A 17,802-nucleotide genomic window follows, 5' to 3' on the forward strand; every position below is an offset into this window, starting at 1 on the left:
CCATTTGTTTCAGATCAGCCTGTACATACATCTTAAGAAGTGATCCACTAAGAACAAATAGTGTTTCTTGTCAGTAAACATTTGGACTTAATGTACCAGTATCTGTCACAATGTGAGTGAAGGTATAAACTCTGCAGTTTCCTGGGTTTCCATCTCAGCTGCACCGCCTCTTCACAAAATGGGTATTCTAATGAGATTGTCCATGGACCAAGGTTAGTGAATCCTGGATGTATGTCAGACATCATTACTGTTTCAAGGAGACCTTGGGGAATTTTAGGTTTGGGTCTACAACTAACTAACCTCCTACTGTTTTGTGCTTCAGTTGACTGTCTTTGAGAAAATATTTTTACCGTTTTGCCATTCAAGATTATATGAGATTATTTATGTGCTGTCCACAGGAGACACTCGTTTGATATATTAATAGATGCGTGAATATTCACTGAATGCCAACCGTGTCAAGCATGGTAAGTTTACTCTGTTCAAAGAGTTTATAGCATGTGTGAGAGACAAAATAAGTATTTTAAATAAGTAAGTTACAGTAAATGATAATTGTTAAGCCAGTTGACAGGGTACTGTGTAAGCACAAAGCAGGGGTAGATCACATGGTTTGAGAGTGTGAAGGTTAAAAAACACTTCTTAGCAGTGGTCATTAAGCCAAAACCCAGAAGATGGGTAAGCATTAACCAGGCAAAGGGAGAGAAAAGTGTTCTTTGGAGAGAAAACAGAGCATATGGAAGTTCAGGTGTCAAAGAGAGCCTGGGAATAAAGCATTTTTTTGCTCTATTTATTCTACGTTGAGGTCCATTCTTCCCAAAAATGTTTATTTTTGATTCAGTGGCATTGACAACAGGCATTTTCTTTTCTTTTCTTTTTTTCTTTCTTTTTTCTTTTTTCTTTTTTTTTTTTTTTTTTTTTTTTGGTTTTTCAAGACGGGGTTTCTCTGTGTAGCTTTGTGCCTTTCCTGGATCTCGCTCCGTAGACCAGGCTGGCCTCAAACTCATGAAGATCCGCCTGCCTCTGCTCCCAAGTGCTGGGATTGAAGGCGTGGGCCACCACCGCCTGGCCAGACACCATGCATTTTCACACAGCATGATGTGTCAGCATTGAAGAAGAAGCATCTCCTAAAATAACTCACAATAGAATAGGAAAACATTGGGATTGGGTTATTGAGCCCAGCTTATAAGCATGAATTTCACTTGGGTGATGTTAAATGCCTTCCCCTGTAATCTGCACAAAGACTAATGCTACTCAGATTTTATTCCCAGATGGCACCTATTCTTGAAGTTTGGAAGCTGTTTTTTGTTCTTTTTATACATCTAAAGTCAAAACAATGAGGTGAAACCACTGCCTGTTCTACAGTAGTTGTCAGATGAGGAGCAATCTCAGAGGTGTTCTGATGTTAAAAACAAAGAAACAAAGGTGTATCAGGCACTCATGCTGGCACAGGCCTATAATTTCTGCACTTGATTGAGGCTGAAGCAGGAGGATTGCTGTGAGTCTGAAGTCAGTCTCAGTTATAAAACAAGACCCTGTTTCAGAAAACAAAGCAAAACAAACAAAATAAAATGTGCATCTTGAATAATGAAATACGGATGAGTAGCGTGTGTGTGTGTGTGTGTGTGTGTGTGTGTGTGTGTGTGTGTGTGTGTGTGTGTGTTTCAGGGGACAGGGTTGGGTGAACAAGTAGCTGACCATTGTCAGTTCAAACATCTTTAAGACCTTTTTTCTTTACCTTTAAGGTGTTAATTAAGCTAGTAAGGATACCAATCAGAGGAAGGTTAGCTTTTGCTGATGGGATAACCTTCCATAATAAGTATGGAAGAGGCTGGATGGGAGCTAGATGAGGTTTAGAGAAGACAGGCCATAGAGGACTCCTACTTTGTGGATGGGTTTTCCATAACTGCAATCTTGGCTGCTAGCTCTGCCCTAGTTTCTAGGAAAATATGATGACCCAGGGAAATGACTGAACACAGACTCCAGGCTTTTCACCCTGAATAAGTATCTCATATAACCAAGATTTATTCATTGAATAGTTGCATTCTCTTTCTGATGATGGTATCTTTCAACTTTATACAAATGTACGTACTTTCTTACACTAAAGGCTGTTAAATATACAATGTTACTTTAAATTGAGGTATGTAGTTAACATTATCAGAATTAATCAAAGAACTGATGTGCTGAATTTCATAAGGTTATTATGAATTACTTAAAATTTGCACTTGTATTTTTAAAAGATAAAACTTAATATGTATTTCTCATCCTCTGATTTTCAAAGGATGTTTCTCTTTACGATTCCATTGTATTTTCACAGCATCCTTGTGTTTCCTGTCAGACTCCCCCTGAAGGAAATGCTAAGATGAAGTTAAAAGTTCCAGAAATTTATATTTATTGAGGGAAATTCCTGCCAAAGATGAAGTGGAAGATTTTATCTATATCTATCTACCTTTATCTATGTGTGTATTATTTCTTTGAGAATTTTATATAGTGTATATTGATTATATTCACCCCAACTCCTCCCCCTAACTCTCTCAGATTTACTCCTAACACATAACTTTATGTATTTTTTTTTTTAATTTTAAAACAACCCATCAACCCCAATTTGTGCTGGTCATATAGTTCTGAGTGGGGCCATGCGAGGAAGAGGGGAAGACTGCCAGGGGATACACCCTTAAACATAACTGATCTTCCCTGTCTAGAAGCCATTGGTTGTCCATAGCTAAGAGGAAGATGTGTTACAAAATCGTCAACATTTTTAGTCATCATAGAAAGACAATTGTGATGATTTGAAAGAAAATGGCCCCCAAAGAGAGTGGCACTATTAGGAGGTGTGGCCTTGTTGGAGGAAGTGTGTCACTGTGGAGGCCGGCTTTTAGGTCTCTTCTGCTCAAGCTTTCCTCAGTGTGACTGTCAGTCCCTCTCAGCTCCAGCACCACATCTGCCTGCACACTGCCATGCTCCCCTTCCTGATCATAATGGACTGAACCTCTGAAACTGTAAGCAAGCCAGCCCAGTTAAATGTTTTCTTTGTAAGAGCTGCAGTTTTCATGGTGTCTTTTCACAGCAGTAAGACAGCCAATTAAAGTCACAATAAAATATTACCTCACACCTGTTAGGTTGGCCTCTATCAAAAAGATGAGATTTGGTTGGAGTGACAGTTCGGTCAGCAAGCTTGAGGATCCAAGTTCAGTCCCGGGAACCTGAATAAGAAGCCAGGTGTGGCGGCTCACACTTGTAATTGTGTAATCCTAGCAACTGGGAAATAGTGACAGGAAGGTCTCTGGGGCCCCCTAGACAGCCAGCTTAGCCTCATCAGTGAGCCCCAGTTTCTGGTGAGAGACACTGTCTCAAAAAACAAGGTAGATGGTACCTAAGGTTGACCTTTAACCTACACATGCACGTGCACACAAGTATTCACAAATGAACACACACACACACACAAGATGAGGATCTAGAGAAAAGAAAAATCATGTAATACTTTTGTATTTGTTGAAATGAATATTGGTACAGACATTGTTTAGAAATCAATGTGAAGATTCCTCAAAACCCTTAGAATGACTACTATATGGTCCAGTATTCTCACCAGCAGCTCTTGAAGGGATCTCTGCACTCTGCACAATAGTCAAGATTGGAAAACAATCTAAATGTCCATAAAGAGATGAATAATTAATGTGCTGGTTAGGATTTTTTTTTTTGTGTGTGTGAATCTGGTACAAACTAGAGTCATCTGGGAATCTGAGAAGAAGAAAACTTAATTGAGCATTTTTCTCTATTGAATTGGTCTCTTGGCAAGTCCATGGAGCATTTTCTTTCTTTCTTTTTTAAAATTTATTTATTTTTAAAATAGTTTTTTTCATTCTACATACCAAACCAAGTTCCCCCTCCCTCCCCTTCTCCTGCCCCCACCTCTCCCCATCCCACCCCCATTCACTCCTCAGAAAGGGTAAGACCTCCCTTGAGGAGTCAACAAAGTCTGGCATACTAAGTTGAGGCAGGACCAAATAAACAAAAGAAGTGAGTGCCATGTGCTGGGGGAGACTCTGCCTCAAAAGGCATAGGTGATAAGTAATGAAAGAAGACACCCAATGCCCTCTTCTGGCCTGGGCATACAAACACATGTGCGCACACACACAGCAAACAGACAAATAAATAAATCCTTAAAAGTGCGAAGTGTGAAGGAGACCTCTACTTCTCCTTGGAAGTATTTTCTTTTTAAGGGAAATTTTTTAACCCACAGTTGTTCTCATCCATCTTACACGGTCACACAGAGCAGGCTCTATTATGTGATGTAGTGGCATATTTTAGTTTTCTTAGTTGTCTTTTTTTCAGGGGGGAGGGCACAAGTCTCTGTATAACTCTGGCTGGACTATGTAGACCAGGATGGCCTTGAATTCACAGAGATCAGCCTATCTCCTCCTCCCAAGTACTGGGATTAAAGGTGTTCACCCTCCATACCTGGTTTTGCTTGTCTTTTAATGTAGTTTTTGAAGTATTTTTGAAAAATCATTGGTGATGATGATTTAAACATGGATACCACCTATAACCTGCTTTGCTTTGGATCAGTCTGGGTCTCTGGACTAGAGGTGGAATACATTGGTCCTCTTCTGAAATCAAGCTAGCTCCATGCTTTACTTAGACCAATATGAACCAACTGAAGTATCATCCTATTGGCTTTAAGAGTTTAGGCAACTTCCACCCTTCCCTCTGATATTTCAATTATGACAGATCATCAGACAAAATCAAGTTTAGAAGCTGTGGTAGTTTGGATGAGAACACTCCTTACAGGTCCCATAGGTCCCCATATATTTTAATACTTGGTCCCTAGCTGGTAGAAATGTTTGGGAAGGATTAGAAGGTGTGCCTTGGGGGTGGGTTTTGTGGTTTCAAAAGCCTGGGCCATTCTCTGCATCATGCTTATGGATCAGCTACTTTGGCACCATGCCTCCATGCATGTTGCAATGCTCCCTGCTATGATGGTCATGGACTCTCATTAAACCTCAGAAACTGTGAGCCTCAAATAAACTCTTGGTTATTTAAGTTGACTTGGTCATGGTGGCTTTCACAGCAATAGAAAAGTTGGTAAGACAGAAGCATTCTGCAAAATAACTTACTAGTATTTGTTAGTTTTAAAACCACAAAAGACAAATTTGATGAACTATTGGAGATTGGACGAGATAAAGGGGGAAAACACTACTAAATGTAATGTGGGACCTTGAATGGGATTTTGGGATAGAAGAATGATCATTAGTAGATTAACCAGTGGATTAAAAAATGTCTGTAGTTAATAGTACTATGCCATCCTACTGTCTTAACTATGATGAGGTATTGAAGTGTTGAGGTATTAATATTAGTGAAATCTGAATGGTGTGTGTGTACAGAACTTCTATATTATTTTTGTAACTTTTGTTTTTTAAAGATTTATTTTTTTTAAATTATGTGTATGTCTGTATGTCTGTAGGAAGTATGTCCATGTGTGAGGATAGGTACCCAAAGAGTCCAGAAGAGGGAGCCAGATCACCTGGGGCTGGAGTTACAGGCTGTTGTGAGCCACCTGACTTGGTTACTGGGAACTGAACTCAGATTTTCTGCAGGAGCAGTATGTGCTTTTAACTGATGGGCTATCTCCCAAGTCTCTATTTTTGTACTTTTTTTTAAAGTCTAAAATTAGTTTAAAAAAAAAAAAGAGTTTAAAAAAATCCTGACTATCTTAATACTATAGTGCTAAGAAGCCTAAGTTAGGTTTAGAAAGAAAGCCTTAGAGAAATGAACCATGGGAGGTACCACATGGATGAGTGAAGCCTTTTTGGATCATCTAGCCCAATATAACCTACAAGTGACTCCACCCCTTGCAGTATGGGCCTCTCAGTTGAGCCTCACCTGAATTCTAGGCTGCAGAACCATGAGAATTTATGTGACAATTGCCAAGGTGCTGGTTTAGGGATGCTTTGTGGTGCCACTATAGATAGCTGGGTCATTAGGGGACCAGCGATAACAGCTCAGATAATCCCATAGAGTTCCTTCTCCATGGACTGGGGCTGTTGGAAAACACGGCTCATCTCAACATTTGAAAAATGATGGCTTTCGCTGTGATATTACTTGATGTGGTCAAAGGACTTTTGGTTTTCCAAGAGCATCTTTACTGACTTATCTCAAGCTAGGATGCCCATCCTTCAGGTAATTCATTAAGGCAGCACCAACTGAAGGAAGTATCTGTAGTGCCAGTAGCAATAGTTTTCAGAGGTCCTCTACAAATAAAAAGGTATGGTTAAGTCTGTTAATCAGTGAACAGATTCGTATCAGTCAAGATCCTTAGTTATAAATAGCAGAATCTATTGTAGGAAAAGGATGTATTAAAAAGACATCCCCATTTAAGAGAGCAGACCACTTCCTCTCTCCGGTCCTGGAAGACAGCCAGAGAACTTGTTTTGATGCAGGGATGGAGCAGGTCGTCAGGAGACCTTCCAACAGTAGTATGGATCAGCTACAGGAAATCCCACTGCTAATAATGTCTGGCTTGTACCTCCTGTGTTGCCTGAGCCTTAATCTTAGAAACAAGAACCTGGTTCTTGTCTTTAGAGCATGGCTTCTGCACTATGCCACACTATTTTGTATCTCCTCTGCTTCCTAAGATTTGGGTGAAAGTATGTCTCCAAACTACAAGATAGAAGATGCTGTCTGTAAGGAATTCTGGGAAATGTATTTTCCCCACTTTTGTAGCCAATACAGCCCATCAGAAAGTTTATTTATTTGTTTGTTCATGTATTTATTGTTTCAATATGAGGATAGAATCCAGGCTGTAGCATGAATCTTAAAAGTTCTTATTAATAAAATCAAACTTGAGCCAGGTATTGGGGTGAACACTGGAAGATCAAAGAGACACAACAAGCCACAGCTAACCTCACCTGGCCAACTTCTCAGCTGATCATGTTTCCTCAGACTGGAAGCCTCTGTGTCCTCATACCCAAATGGCTCTCAGCTGAACTGTGCTGCTCAAAACCTAAAAGCTTAACCAGCCAAATGCCTCTAGTTTCTGGTCCTCACACCTTATATACCTTTCTGCTTTCTACCACCACTCCCTGGGATTAAAGGCTCACTTTCTGGGATTAAAGGCTTGAGTCACCATGCTTGGCTGTATACTTGAACAGATGGATTTCTGCCTCTGGAATGCTAGGATTAAAGATGTGTACTACCACTGCCTATCCTAAGTATCTAGTGACTTTTCTGTTCTCTGACCCCAGATAAGTTTATTAGGGTACAAAATATTTTGGGGAACACAATACCACCACACCAGGCTTCACAGATTCTAGGCAACTCCTCTATGACTAAGCCACACCCATAGCCTGAAGTGGACCTCAGAACAGATTGTGGGTAAATCAGTTTGTGGCGGTGGTTGCTACATTGCCTTGTCTTCGTTTGACACATGGGGTTAATTTCACAAAATGATGACAATTTTCTTTCCCATTTCTTCATAAGACTTAAAAACCATTGTTTATATACTGACAAAATAGTGATAAAGTGTCTAAAACTATAATAGTAATAAATAGCACCATAAACCATCACACTATATAATATGTCCACCATGTTATTTATAAGACAACTATTGCATGCTAAAATTGAATGCTAAGGCAATACAAATCAATGCTAAAAATCCATTACTTAGGCAAAATAAAATTCAGTATTGATGTCAATAAAAGTTAACATTCTAATTGGACATAATAATATTTGTTTTTTTGTTGCATAATATGTAACAGTATTTGGGTTCAGTTCATTTCCTCTTAGTAGCCAAGAACTTACTCAGGAGATAGACTATCTGGCTCCACGCAGACTTTCTAAGTGATACCAGGTTAGTTTAACAATGTATTTGCATTTCTTCTTGCAAATCGAAGATGATAGTGCTATCTACCATGTAGAACTGTTATGAAGATTACATGAGCAAATACAGGAAAGTCAAGTGCATAAAGTATATGTACTTATCCTAGTCCATTTAGCATTGTTACAACAGAGATCTGACACTGGTTTGTTTATAAAGAATAGAAATTTGTTTCTCACCATTATGGAGCCTATAAAGTTCAAAGTCAAAGAATTGTCTGATGGCTACATCTTTCACACTGCAGAAGAAAGAGCCCATTCCCACAACTCCTCCTTGCAGAGGAATTAATCAGAGTCCTCAATATCTAACACCTCAAATACTGCCCTGCCTTCCAACAATGTTGCTTTGGGAGATTAAGTTTCAAACACGTAAGTATGCAGACACAGGTTTGGAGCACAGCAGCACTCCATAAATGGTAGTTTGCAGTTGGAGAGAATCGGAGACTGTCAGTGAAGTCCCTTATCTTCCTGAGGCAGGAGGCCTGCCTTTGTTACTCAGCTTTTTAGGGCCGATTCTTTGATCTCTCTATTTATTTCCTGCTGTGTAGTCATCTCTAATTAGAAGGATGTATGATTAATTTCCACTTTAGGATTGATCTCTACTTATGAACACACAGTTTAGGATTTGTGTTTTTGTAGGATCATGAAGTTCTTTCTACACTCTTGATTTTAGGAACTGGACTTCACTTGAGCTCAGGGGTCTGTCTTAATTACTACTTCTTGGTTGTGGCTTTACAAAGGATAGATACAGTCTTTAGTACTAGGCAGAGGTGGGATCAAATATTGTCTCCATCATTTACTGGGTTTGACTCTAAGTAAATAATGTTGCCTCTGCAAATCTTGCATTCACATGTGAAAGGGGGTTGTTAATACTCTGTTCAAAAGGCTTGAAAACCAAGTGATACTGGGTGATGTCCCACACCACCCTCAGGTCCTAACAGTGTATTTTTGTGAATTCCACCCCATGCACTGTTTTCTCTGCCAAGGTCAATGTTGCCTTTTTCTTTGTTCTAATATCATGAGGGATGGTAAGGAGTGGAGCCTGGACTTTGAGTTGGTTCTGGCCCCAGGAACCCCATGGATGTTGTTGTTTCAGTCTTTGTTTTAGGTCGAGGAAAATAAATTCACCTTGTTCTCACGTGTTTATTTTCTCAGAAGCTGACTTAGCTCAGATTCTTGGAACAGACTGTTCAGCTTAGTGATGTTCTGCTTGAGAAGTTTAGCTGTCTCTCTCCATTGAGCAGGTTCCTCCTAGGTCTCTTGCATGGGTAGATACTTAACTTCTTCCTAATAGGTTAACAAATACATTTCTCCCAGGGTGCTGAAAGACTTTGTATAACTTGCAAGACTCCAAATGGAACCCTAGTATGATTGCTTAATTAAAGCATAGTAATTATTATAGTGCTGGTGTTTACTATTTAGTTTTAGTGCAGAGACCTTGAGTTTTGGTGCCCAACAAATTTACATTTACATCCTAAACTGTGGAAAATGGAGAAAATTGTATCCAAAGTTTTAAATGTGCCTTGAAACTAGTCACCAGTGCCTTCAACTTTTGCTCCACTGAACAGTGCCAGAAATGGTGGTAACACCCTCTTATATGATTTCCTATGGTAGTAATGGCAGTATTTTCATAATGGTATCCTTTTATACTTGTACCTTGACATAAACCTTGTATTCTGTATTTATAGAATGATGATAACAATAACATTTCCCTCACAGTGTGCTATGAAAGCAGAAATAATGGGCATATACAAAGTGTTCATAACAGGACCTATCACAATAATCTAAATAAACAACTGTTGTTAGAAGCAATAATTTGAATGTAACTATTATCTATAAAGGGGGTTAATGGATATTTGTACTATGGATAATATTCAAATATTATATTATTTGTTGTTCACCTCAGCCGTGGCTGGTTAGTGCTCTTCCGGGGTGACTGCTGCATATTTTTAACATTATTTTGTTTTTTGTGCTCTCTCTTACTTTTTGCATCAAACTTAGCTCCAGGCTCACCTTGTGTTTTCTCTGCCCTAGCTCTCGAGTCAGCCAGTTTTTGAAAAATCTTCATTTCCTCTTTGGAGAATGCTGTTAGAAATCAAGGAATAAGTTCTGGATGACACTGTATGTTGTTTCAGAGACTTCTTTTATTATGTCAGCATTTGCTAAATAAATCATTGACCTGAGTTCGTCTGGGAGGCACCAAACAAAATGTGTGTACTGGATGGAGCTTGCTTGCTTATGCCCCAAAGGATACCCTGGGGAGAGGAATCAGTAGAAGAGATGGAGGGTAATTGTATAGATAGTGTGAGGCAAAGATTTTATAATGAGTAACAGTCAAATGATTCCTGGCTTGTTTAGAACTGTTTAGCCTTTCATTGTGTTTTTAGATACAGCTATGAAACAAATTGTCCCAGAACTGACTAGTTTATGGGATGATAGTTGTTTATCACTCTTTTGTTTAGAGTGGGTTAATGATGTAGGGAAAGGCTCAACTAGCGGGTTCTAGTGTCTTTCATGCAGTTTTAGGCATGGCTAGGTACAGTAGGATCTTACTTTGTTGGGTCCAGATACATATCTTTCCCTCATTTCCTTTCTTCCTGTAGTCTTAGGGCTTCTCCATGCATTCCTTTGTGTGGCTAGTTTGGCTTCCCTGTCACATGGCAGTCTCAGAACAGTTGGTTTGCTTGCTAGTAACTCAAGGCCCCAGTGCAGGCCTCCCACTGGATGAAGAAGGGGGGACTCCCACCTTTTCTGATCTAGCTTTGAAATGTGTTTGTACAGGAATCTGTTGGTGATAAGTGAGTCACAGGTGACTGCAGTTCAAGGAAGAGGGCACAGACTCATCTATTGATTGGTGGAAGATTTGAACAAGTGTGTGGGAAAGTCTTGTTTTAGTCATCTCTGGGGGAAAAGTTCTGACCCAAGTTCACCCATGCTTCCAAAACTTAACAGCATTTGGAAATGTTTTCTGGACTCGTAAACGTTGGAATCTGATGCCCTGAAAAGGAACAGTTGCTCTCTGCTGTCATTATCTAGGCCCATTTCTCCATCTTCACTCTCAATCCCTTTCCTGTACATAACCATTCTTCTGCTTCTTTGTCTCACTTTTTGTTTCCTATTGATTTGTGTATGAATTTTGGCACAGGCCTTTAATCTCAGCACTTGGGAAGCAGAGGCAAGTAGAACTCTATGAATTCCAGGGCAGCCTGGTCTACATATCAAGGTCTAGGCTAGCCAGGGTTACGTAGTGAGAGCCTGTCTCAAAACAAAACGACCAAAATGAAAAATAAAAAAAGCTGTTTGCACTTAGTCCGGTTAAAACATTCCAAGTAAACAAATAATAAGATGAAAAAACAGAGATCCAAGTGAATGAGAGCACAAGGGCAAATGGCCAACGGTGGGAAAGCCAGCCGGGGGCAGTGAGTGTGTGAGAGCACACACAGGGGACTAGAGAAGGTTGCAGAGTGACTATGGGAAGAGAGAAGAATGGGGAGCTGCCCTGGTGTGCAAGCGCTCACAGAACATGGAATGAGAGGTGAGTGTGGCTTAGGGGTATCCCTAAACCACCAAGAGTGCATATAAGAGGCTTCCACAGCACTTGTCAGACCTGTAGTGGGTCATGTGACCAAAAAAACCCCTCCCAGTCACATGCTAAAGAGACTTCTGGTTCTGGAAAACTTGCTCACAGCCACATTCAGGACTCTGGCAACTTGAGGCCACTCATTCATTACTATAAATTACCATAAACTAGACTTGATATCTGTGGCCTTTTGTCCACACTCTTGTTTCTGGTTCTGGGAACTATTATGGGGTTCCTTTCTTATAAGGGTGTCCCACTAGCATTAATTCATTCATTCCCCTTTTTTTGTGCCTTCATCCCCTCATCCTTAGTGTTTTCCAGTGACACACACACACACACCACACCCCTCAGAAAAAAAGAGAAGACCAGTGGGCTTTGTTCCTTTGATCCTTAGGAATCTCTGCTTATGGAAGCTTCATAAAGCCTCTGGGCTAATTTCCTACTGCAGCCGCTAGATGGCGACCCTGCCTAACGAACGCACTGAAAGGCTTGCACCTTCCAGTCTGTTCCTCTGTCAAATGCAAATATCACTTGCACTCCAGGCAAACCCCACCTCAGCCTATGCAAAGAAGCTTCCAAAACCCCTTTTGTCTGGGGGCACACAGCTTCAGTAGTTTCCATTTTCTTACCCAAGGACTGCCCACAATGGTTCTCTCTGTGTCCTTCCATCCCTTGCATTAAATAGCTATAGGATCATCCCCCCTTCCCTTTTTTCCCCTTTCCCTTTCCTGCTGAATGTCTGAATAGCTTTTTCATTATCTCCCAGTTCTCCAGCTTGCAGTGCTGTCTGTCCTCTCAAGTGCTGTTTGCTCCTTGATATAATTTGTTGTTGTTGTTGTTCCAGCAATTTATTATAAATTATAAACAAGTACTTCTGGAATGACATAAATTTAATGCTGTGGTTTGTAATTTGGAATATATATCTCTGTCCTAATAATTTATCATAGGCTACTGTAAATAAAACATGTAAGGGAATCTTGCAAATGCACGTACTGCTGGTGGCATGGGCTTTTGAACATACACAGGCAGTAAACACATACTGACAGGTCTGAAACGAGCTAGCCTTGCTCTCTGGAAGTAGAGTTGTTTTTCTAGCTGTTTTTTTTTTTTTTCCATCGTGGGTCAAGTCCTATTTTTATTCTGAGGACTACTGGTCACCAGTGTCCATTTACTCTGCAAGGAAAAGACCATTTGTGAAACCTAATGTATATCAACATAATGAACTATAAACTCACACATTTATTTGCAAACACAGCCTCAAACTTGAGATATATAGGCTGACTAATCATTCACAGGTTTTCCTTGGCTCGTTTTCTTTGTCTGTAAAAAAAGCAACAGATTTGCATTTGACAAAGAACGACTTGTTTTCTAGCTCAGCTAGATGGAACATTGAGCTAGCTTATGTTAGCCTTGGGAAAGCTAGATGTTGAATAGCCTCGGGTGTTTGCCTTTCTGGACTGGGGAAAGGTCAAGGCAGCTGAAGGAAAGTTTTCTCCACTACATCCTTAGCACTGGGGTATGGGGTCCTGCCGTTGTTTAGCTCTCCTTTGTCTCTGCACCTCTTGCATCTGGAACAGATGATGTTTGTCTGTCTGACTTCTTGCCCATATGCTGTTATCCACCCCCCAAACACACTCTCACCTCAAAGGGGAGGAGAGAATTTAATCTGGAGCCGAATATGCGTGGCCACAGCAATGCAGCCCAGGAACGCAGATTTAACTTGCTTCAAACTCCATATGATAACAGTTTGATGAAATTTCATAGTTAACAGAAAAAAACAACAAATTTCAAATGCATTGATAGAAACACCAGTAAAACGGGGCAATCTATTATAGGCTGCAAGGGCTATCTGACCACACTTTTGTTTGGTGGAAGTCAGTGGTCTGTGAAGTTAATACATCCCAAAGGGTTTCACCCAACGGTCACAAGGATGCTAGGTTAGACACAGGTTGAGCAAACAATGCCTACTAAGGAGGTTAAAGATAACCCAAGATAAGCTGTAATTAGGCTCTGGACCTGTAACATTCAAACCTCCACAAACATTGAGTTCTAATAGTCAATCAGCCTTACAGAAGGCTCAGTGTAAGGTTCATTCGGTTTCTGGGAATTTTTGTTCACATTGTCAAAGACTAGAGGAGGACAGTATACTGCCATCTGGCTGACTGGTCCAGGGGTGACTGTACCACTATTGACCATTTCTCATAACAAAGTAAATTAAAGCATGGGGAATTTAATACAGGTAATTAGAACTCAAGGAAGAGAAGAATTGTGAAAACTCAGAGGGCAATCAGGCAAACCAGAGATTTACAGGGGCCAGGGGTCATTATTTTCCCTAGGCTAGAGGGAACGAAGGAAAGAAGTAATATTTGAGCCCAGGAGCTGACATTCAGAGCGTGGGCACACTGGAAGACCTGACTTCATCAGCCTGGGCCACAGGAAAAGATGTTCTCTAGCTGAGATGCTCCAGGCACAGCAGGAGGGAGAAAGTCTGGCTTTCTGAGGCACTGGCTTTCTTTCTAGCCATCCAATAATGTCTCCATCAGCCACATTCACCAGAAAGTAGCCATGGGAGCTTGGGAAATACTTCCTACAGAGACTGCCCTAGATACAAAGTAACTAGTGTTGAGGCTGGAGTCCGAAGGTCCAGATTTACAGTTCTGCTTTACCGTTCACCAATCATATTAAACTCTAGGCCTTATCATCTTCCATCACAAATTCCTCACCTCTTGCACAGGGAAGTCGCACAGCTGTTAAGAGGTTTGGGAGACTGCTCTTAGCATTATTGTGTCCACTGCTGATTTCAGAGCTTCCCTCTTATCATTTTAAGCTAAAAACTGTCCTTTAAGTCAGAAATCACGTCACCATTTCTCGAACCTGTTGGATGCTTCCTAGGCCTCTACTCACCAAAGCCTGAGTAGAATCCACTTCCAAAGAGGTAGAAGCATTAAGTACTGTGGTGGTTTGAATGAGACTGTCCCCGATGAGCTCAGGCACTTGACTACTTAGTCCTCTGTAGATGGGATGTTTGGCCAGGCTGGGAAGGTGAGGCCTTGCTGGAGGAAGCATGTCACTGGAGGTGGGCTTTGAGAGTTTAAAGCCTCATGCTCTTCCAGTCCTCTCTCTGTCTACTCCAAGCTTGTAGTTAAGGGTGAGAACTCTCAGTTTCCCAAATAGATAACAAAGTTTATTTCACTCAGAAAATGAACTTCTTTTTATAAAAACTAGAAATTAATGGTGGTTGGAGACCCTCCTTTGTAATTAAAACAGGACAGTTCATCCACTTCTCTATTTCAGGACACGATGTGTCTTTGCAGGTGTAAATCCAATGTACCAACTGCTTCCGATGGAACCAGGAAAAAAAACTACTTCAACATCCATTTCTTAAGTTACAATAGTGCACATCAATTCTTAGAGTTTTTTTTATTGTTGTTAACTTGGAATATATATATCCAGGTAAAGTGTTATTGGAGTATAGTACTTTGGTCTAGTCCTATGTCACTGGTATGTTTCTACATATTTTCTCCATAGTCTTTTTTTTAAAATTTAATGAAAAATTCTTCATGGTCTTCAAAGTTGTATTTTATAGGTAACAATTATGACATCAGCTTTTACCTGATGCCCTCTTTATCATAACTGTGAGGTGATGTCTCTGTCCCCAGAACTTAAGCCCCCTGGTACTAAGAGAGACTGTTTTTGATCTTTTTATAGCTTCAAGACCAGTTCCTATGGATCGAATCTCGTACTTCCCATGCACTCTGCCAGTGAGCAATGAACCTGGCCATACCATTCCTAATGCTTACCACTACTTGGAAATTATTCAGGGGGCAAATTTATTGTTCTATTCTATTGCTTGGATTCTGGAGTTGCCTGTAGACTCTTTATTATTTTCCATTGTGTAACTTAGATTAACAGAGTACCAACAACAACCTCCACAAAACTTTGCCAGAGAAAAATTATAAAGCAATTAAATTAAAACATGAGAAGTTAAGTGGAATAGAATTAATACAAGAAAAATGGAATTTTTGAAGCAGTGTACATGATAAATAAAGAGGTGAGACAAACAGACAATAACAAACAAAAGAGTAGAAGATACTCTGAGTGTATCTAGCTGAAATGATTCTAAAGAAAGTATGAGTTTAGGTTCATAAAATGAAACCAATGAAAGAGAGTGTGACCTTGGCAGCGGCAAGAGTTTCATGCCTCACTTCATGATGTGAAAACAATCTTGGCTTTACTGGCCATGCCAGACTTGTAAACTCTAAAGGCTCCAGAGCCATCTGTGGGAAGAACTCCAGTGCAGAAGGCCTCACTGCTGTGAGATAAAGGGTGAGAACCAGCTTAAATCCATTTTCCTTAAAGCCTCCTCTTAGACATGAGTATTTAAGGCACAAATCACCACACAGTAGATGGTCCCTTAGAAAAAACAGAGTCCAATTTCCTTTCTTTAGATCTGTAAATTTAGATTTTGAGGAAAAGCTATAATTTGATGGTGTGATAGAGAGAGATGGAGTTATGGGGGTTCTTTCTTGGCAGCACATTCTAATGAGGAGGTCTATCCAACTAAAGATCGCACTCTCTAATTACTGAACAAGTCTCTTCCTTAAATATCTGGCTTAAGAATTGACACAGGTATATTTAATCTGTTCTAGGAAGTCACTTATCTTCCTTGGAACTATTCCTTAGTTTTTTTTTTTTTTGTATATTGTGGTCTGTCATGTCATGTGTATGTCATATATATACATATATATATATATATATATATATATATATATATATATATATGACTTCTTCAGTTGCTCTCCACATTTTTTTTCAAGATTTCCTTTATTTTTTAGCGATGGATGTTATCTTTGTGTATGTGAATATAGGTGTCCATGGAAGCCAGAGATACTGAATCTACCTGGGGCTGGAGTTGCAGGTGGATGCTTCCCTGATGTAGGTCCTAGCATCAAGCTCCAGTTCTCCATAAGAGTATTGCAGGCTTTTAACTGCTGAGCCGTCTTCTTAGCCTTCCACCTGACTTTCTGAGACAGGGTTTCTCACTGAACCTGGCACTCAATGATTTGGTTAGACTGGTGGGCCAGCAAGCCCCAGGAATCCTTTTGTATCTTCTGTGCTAATGGTAAGATGACAGGCACCACTGTGCCCAACTTTTGTGCAAATGCTGAAGATTAAACTCGTGTCTTCATGTCTGCACAGCAAGAACTTAGCCAGCTGAGACGTTTCCCCAGTCCCTGTTTGAACGAGCTGAGCTTCACGGCTGAGATGAGATGAATGGTTTCTCATTAAGGATGTAGGAAACATTGTTGACCTGGGATGAATCAAGGTGGATACACAGGAGATGGTACTCCTACAGTACCTTGTGGGGTTTGGTGAATAGCTGGGGAAGCTCAAAAGGAGGAAGAGAAGAGCAAATTGGACCACAGTCTTGGGTTGGCCCTATTTTCTGCTGGTTTCTGGGTGGTACCTAAGAATCTTTTTATAGCTCTCTTTGGGAAGAGGACACAAGCACTAAGATTGTGGTGTGAGTCAAGGCATCCTTGGTGAAACTCTGTGAAGCCTTTAAGACATCTTCAGTTGTGACAAGTATAAGTTTAATGACTTTAACCAATATAAATATATTGTCTTACAGATCTGGCTATCAAAAGTTTAAACTAGGTATTATGGTGCCCAATCAAGGTATCAACAGAACATAAGTTCCTTCTTTAGGATCACAGGAGCTCTATTCCTTGCCTTTTCAAGGCACAGTATATGTTCTTTGGCTCTTAGCATCTTTCTCCATCTTTGAGGTCAGTAACATTTTCACACTCTTCTTTTTGTATTAGGGTTTTTTTTTTTTTTTTTTTTTTTTTTTTTTTTTTTTTTTTTTTTTTGGTCAAGCTAGAGTTATTTGCAAGGAATAACCTTAGTTGTGAAAATTCCTCCATCACATTGCCTGTAGGAAAATTCTGTAGATCATTTTCTTAATTGATACTTGATGTGGGGGTATCCTAGCTCACAGGAGAGTGGTGCCACCCGAGTGCAGGTGCTGCCCCTGAATCTTATAAGAAAGCAGGCTGAAAAACCATGGGAAGTAAGCCAGTTAGCAGTACTCATCTATAGCCTCTACTTCAGTTCCTGCTTTCAGGTTCCTGCCTTGAGTTCCTGCCCTAGACTTCCATCAGTGATGGGATAGCCTGAGAGTTACAAGTTGAAACAAACCCCTTTCCCTCAAGTTACTTTTGATCTTGGTGTCTTATCACAGCAATAAAAACACTAACTAAGACACATTCATAGAACAGTTCATTATTCCCAACAGTGTCCTTGATGGACCACACATGATGATGGTTTCCAGCTCTGGTTCTGACCACTTGTGT

This window comes from Peromyscus leucopus, chromosome 4 (assembly GCF_004664715.2).
Source record: "Peromyscus leucopus breed LL Stock chromosome 4, UCI_PerLeu_2.1, whole genome shotgun sequence".
In the NCBI taxonomy this organism is placed as follows: Eukaryota; Metazoa; Chordata; class Mammalia; order Rodentia; family Cricetidae; genus Peromyscus; species Peromyscus leucopus.